Here is a 5,914-nt window from a genome sequence, read left to right as displayed (position 1 = left end):
CACACACACACACACAAACATGCACACACACACATACACATACACACACACACGGTCTAAAGCACACAACACCACCCCATGGATAACACAATACAGTAATAAAACTACCCCAGTTATGGGAACATAAATGCGGCGTTTGACTCAAGAGCCCTTTGTATCCATAGGTGAGTTTACAGACAAAAATCTCTGAAGGGCCATAAACATCTGAATGTTGTAAGTTGTGACACAGACACAAAGGATCTCAAACAAACTGCAAGGAAAACAAACCCATTCTCAATTCTGGTCTGGTTTGTCTAAGAATACAGAAAACAAAACCGCTTATAGAAAACAAACAGGAACAAACACCATTTCTAATAAAAAGCAGACAATGGTATAATCAAATAAAGTCTTTATAATGAACTGATACCATCTAGAGTAAGCCTCTCAAAGGCACAATGGCTTTGACAAAAGCACACTGGATATCACATCACTGTTTGTTGATGGAGGGAAACTGAATTTTGTATTGGTGTTATAGAGACCCCCTAGGTGTTTACTGAGATAATACAACTACGCAGGCCCTCGGCTTGAGACTGGGAGTGGACAGGAAGTGAAAGCTGTAAAATGGAACAAACAGAGGATGTGCAGAGTGAACTCCTCCCACGGCCGAGAGCCTCTTTGCAGAGGAAACTCTGAATACAGAGCTCTCTTCTTAGCTGGCTGGGAGGAAGTGGTGTGTCTTGTGGGTGTCACGCTGGAAAGTTGTTGGCGGCGAATTAGCATGGAGGGGTCTGAGAATTATAAAGTCAGCAGAGGATAACAATAAAATAAAATAAGATAAACTGATAAAATAAGATAAATTGTGCCCAATGTTGTTTTGTTTGGTTCTCTTTTGGATTTTCTTCACACCACTAATAACCAGTGATGTTTTGTGGTTGTAATGTTGTGAAGCATGAAGCATACTGGGAGATAATCAGATTTCACTGTGCCAAAGGCCTTGTCTCTAGTCAACAAGGTCACATCCAACCAATGTCTAAGACAGCAGAGACAACAGAGATTACACTGCCAGTAGCATGGAGCTAATTACATTACATTACATTTGGCTGACGTATTTTTAACCAAAGCGACTAACAACATGGTACAAGTTTAAGTTTTAAAGTTCTACTTGTTGTAGAACAATTTAAAAACGGTAGAGTACAGTAATTACAGCAATAAGGCTCAGCAAAAATTAAATTTCATACATCTTCAACTTAGAAGTCATCACATGACACGCATCAGTGGCATGTTGAGCTCAGGGAAAGAGACAGTAGTTTTGCAAGAGCAGCAGTGTTTTCAACAGGATTTCAGCATCCTCCTCCTCGTGCTACCAAATCTAACCACTTATGGAGTTCTGAGGCTCTGAATCACTCACCACTGGCTGGGTCCACATCTCAACTCCTGCCAGATCAACAAACAATGTGACACCTACTCATTCCCAAAAAACATTCCTGAGATTTTATTTCCCTGGGTTCCCAGAAGTCAAACCCTTAAACCTTTCAGGTCACTTCTGCTCAAGGCTGGTGTGCTCAAAATGGCTGACCTGGCCTTTTCCCGCGATGGACTCTGACTCTGAGCATTAGGGTGTCGGCCCATAACTGTGTGGGGTGTGCTGCCTCCGGCGTTCCTCCCAGAGGTCAGGCTACTGAGAATGCTGACTAAAGGAATAGTCCCCACATGCAGTCAGTGCTGTGAAAAGCACATGGGAGTCACAGCCTAAAGGTGTTAAGGGGATTATACATAGAGTTTGCACTGTCACTCTTCCAGCCTTCAGCCACCATCTCCTGAGAAATGAAGCACTTATGATCAAATATGAAATATTTACATATAGTGGCAAATCATATTTTTCTGATCGAAATTTTTCTGCAAATCATATTTTTCTGATCGAATGTGGATCTTTAATGCGCATGACGAATCACGACTAATTGGTGATTAGCGTTGTGACGCCAGGTTACAGCTGGATAACCAGAAGATCAGCATGGGACCATACATCTGACAGATGCACTGACTTAGATCTGTTATCAACAGACCCTACAGTGGCGTCAGAGAGCTGCATTAGCCCCCCTCGGATTATGAACCAACAAGTTTCTCTCTCCTCCACTCTCTTTCTCTCTCTCAAGTTTCTCTCTCCTCCACTCTCTTTCTCTCTCTCAAGTTTCTCTCTCCTCCACTCTCTTTCTCTCTCTCTTTCTCTGTCCATCGCCACCTGTAGTGTCTCAAAGCTGTCAGTTGCTCTCCTGGGGATTAGGCTCTTACTCTCTTTATCCTCCGATGATTGACTCTCTATCCCTCTCTTCTCCCCTCTCTCACCCTCTCTCTGATCTTTAACCTGGCTGGCGCTCCGTACTGCACGTGGCACTCTGGTCTCACCTCAATACTTTCCTTTATTCCATTTGGGCTGAAATCCTCTGTCTGGATTACTCACACACACACACACACACACACACACACACGCACACACACACACACACAAGCACACACACACACACACACACAAGCACAAGAAAGAGCTATCCCTCTCTCATCCTCTTCCCTGGCTCATTAAGCGCTCGTGTGCTCGTTCTGGCGTGGAGCCGGAACTCTGTGTGGCACGGTGGGTGTGAGCTCGGGGTGCCGGCTGCTTAGAATGTGCTGACTTCAGGTGGGCTGGAGCGACATGACACAACACATTTCCATCACGCTTATCCCTCCCTCCACCCACACACACACACACACACCCTTTCCAGGCTAGTGATTAACCTCCAATGGCCGCCTCAAGGGATTGGGTGCCCTGCCACTGATAGGAGAGACATGATTGGCTGAGTGCAGGTGATGACGTCAGCACACAGGGCGCCCAGGCACACACCAACGCTGTGTGGACCAAGTCGTCATAGCAATCCCATCACAACTCTGACATGGTGGAAATGATGTGTGACCTTTGACCTTGCTTTTAATCTGACCTTTAACCTTGGTGTATTCACTCTTACTCTTCTCTCTCTACTCTTACTCTATCCTCTCTACTTTCTCTACTATTAGCAACACCCTAGCAGCCATCTTAATTACCCTAGCAACAACCTAGCAACCACCACTATGTCAACCTAGCAACCACCATAGCACTACTTTTTCTACTATTATGGGATGCATAGTCATCACTTCACCCTTTCATTCCACTGTAGTGACTGTAACATGCATTTGACATGAAAGAGGCAGCTTTGAAAGAAGAGGCCGACAGGCAGGCCACACCAGACAGTAAACTGATGCGCTCTGTGCATGCACAGACAGCGTGTGCTGCAACAATTAGCTTCCACTATCATCAATGGATGTGGCTTCACCAGATGTGAAAGAGGCTTTTTGAAAAAATAAATAGACTAGTCTTCTAAAACTATTTTTACACTCAGCTAATGGAACGCTTCAGTTGTGCACCTGGTGTAGGCTACTATCCAGAAAACCATAGAAGTCACCTACAAATACCAAGCATAACCTTTCCTGTTGTCGGCCTATACAATTTACACTCAAGTTACATTGTTGGCAAACATGTAAATGTTTGTAAGACGTGCTGAGCCAATATGCATAATATACAGCGGTGTTCCGTAAACTTAGGAAAAGCTATCATGTTTGGCATGCACAGCAGTATTTGTCAAAAGATTTGGATGTTAACATTTCCTTAAATTACCTGGATCATAGTTAAAAGAAAACAACTATAATCCTATAGTTATTATTATCTGTGTGAAGGCCACTCCACATTTTTGAGTCTGTAGCCTAGTTTTTGCAATAGAGACAGCTGTGGAGTTGATGCAATATGATAAAGAAAGGCTAGTTAGACCTAATCGTTCTTGAATAAAAGCATTTATAATATTCTGTTGCTTCCTTTAGATCTCTGTTAGTGTATGCTATAAGAGAAACTGCAGTACATAGGCTATACACGCAGCCATAACACAAAGTTTAAAAAAGCAGAGGCACCAAGATGATTACGTAATGTTGTTGTTCCTCTTTGGGGCGGGAAAGAGGTAAACAAGCGGACGGGACGTTTACCCGATTTCTTATCTCCTTTTACAGTATGTCACTGGTCTTTTGCAGAGCCGTAACTGGTCTTTTGCGATGCACACTGCCACCTTGTGGTAAATCACTGAATAACAGCACAAATCAGAGGATTCATCATACCTTTACACAGGCTTTTGTAAATATTGTCTCACTGAAGAATGTACTGTGATTTATTAAAAACCTCTCATGTTGTTTGAGAACATGTTAGAAATGTACGGCATCTACACCAGAAAAGGCTTGCACACATTACTAACATCCTTTTAATGTGTTGGTTGTCGAGATCCATAAATTCACTGACTCAAAATTTATTTTGTTTTCTGTTGACTATCTGGCATCCATTGCAGGAACTTTCACAACATGACTATGGTTTTATTGCGAGTGAACAATAATAGCCATAGGTGCACTTTCCAATTCACAATAACACACACATACAACCCTGTACCATAGCCTACGTGTTCCTCCGCATGCGTTCACCTTGTTTGTTTAGTCACCTTCATACAACTTTTCCTTAGTGGCACATGGCTGTTGTGTAACTTGTTTTCTCACTAGAGACAGAAATGTACCGTGCTGTATGCATGCTGCCTGCATTCCGCCTGCTGCAGCACACACACATACACACACGCACGCACGCACACACACACACACAAATATGTTATGGCACAAACAGTACAGAGTTACAATTCCATTCATCATCTAAGTGTCCTTAGTCACAGTTTTTTTCCACTTTATGTCACTAGCTTCTCGTATTCAGATAAACACTAGTATGCAGACTACATAATGTTTAATGTGGAACAGGTTTAATGTAGTCATTGCTTATGTGAAACATTACAGTAAGATACATTCAACAGTGTGTGGTGTACAACTGAGTTAATTTCTGTTTGACACCAAGAGTTTTGTCTACTATAGAGAGTGTGAGGTATAAGGCACTCTGCGACTTTTTGCACGATCATAATACACACTGATATGTGCATACAGAGAAATCTCCAATTCATTAAGTGTGATGGTTCCTTGGGTGGGGATGCAGGTTGCAAGTATTTGAGGGACAGTATACTACCCTTTTTTTATTTGTGATTTCAGTTGTGCTCTTTCCGTTTTTTCCGATTCTGCAAGCATAGCTCCTTGGGTGGATGCAATATACTTTTTAAAAAAGCAGGTCTTGTGGACAAGCTTCTCACACCATAAGCCATCAAAACTGAGTGAACACTGAGAACTGTGGTGTACCTGCGCATCCTGTGGTGAGGAAGATGTAGCTGAAGCAGTTTACGTAAGATGCAATGACATTCACGTGTGAAGTGTGAAGATGTCAAACTAGTCAGGCAAACCATCAGAGAAAACACTCCCTATATTTCAAACATTGAGAAGCATTGCTGGAATGCTCTACGATCCTTAAAAGGCACACACACACACACAGGCTGAAGGTAAAGCAAACATCCCAAGTCTCCCAGGTTTAGCAGCTCCTACAAATAAGATGCAATATCCCTAAATCTGGAGCGAACAAGCTCATGCACAAGAGAGAGAGAAAGAGAGAGAGAGAGAGAGAGAGACTTGACTTACAGCAGCCAGACAGTGCAGCTAGTGTATGGCCAGAATTGACAACAGCAAAGTCAATCAGTTTTAGAGATACTACAACAGAGTAACTACACCCTAGCTTGACGCCCGTCATACTCAGATTCTAGTCAGAATATGAGTCCGATATTGCTCCATTGGGACGTAATTATGGGGCTTGTTTCAGCGGTGAATGGCTCTACACTCAATTGAATAGACCTTAACCAATCAGAGCAATGAAATAGCTTACTGTGAGCTGTAGGAAGAACACACAAACCATCCTTCTTCTCCACAAATGCCTAATTAACATTGTTTTCTGGTCTTTTGTAAAAGTCCT

General features: G+C 42.7%; 1 long non-coding RNA gene across 1 annotated transcript; it reads right to left on the bottom strand.

Annotated features, from left to right (window-relative positions):
- Positions 1-373: 373 nt before the first annotated feature.
- On the bottom strand, positions 374-5,175 carry LOC121695914. Its single transcript, XR_006026202.1, has 2 exons — positions 4,507-5,175; positions 374-1,413 (listed from the first exon to the last, which is right to left on the bottom strand). It is a non-coding gene; the product is annotated as an uncharacterized LOC121695914 (long non-coding RNA).
- Positions 5,176-5,914: the final 739 nt, after the last annotated feature.

The sequence above is a fragment of the Alosa sapidissima genome, chromosome 21, assembly GCF_018492685.1.
Source record: "Alosa sapidissima isolate fAloSap1 chromosome 21, fAloSap1.pri, whole genome shotgun sequence".
NCBI classification, from domain to species: Eukaryota; Metazoa; Chordata; class Actinopteri; order Clupeiformes; family Clupeidae; genus Alosa; species Alosa sapidissima.
This window is presented reverse-complemented; position numbering and strand designations above follow the sequence as displayed.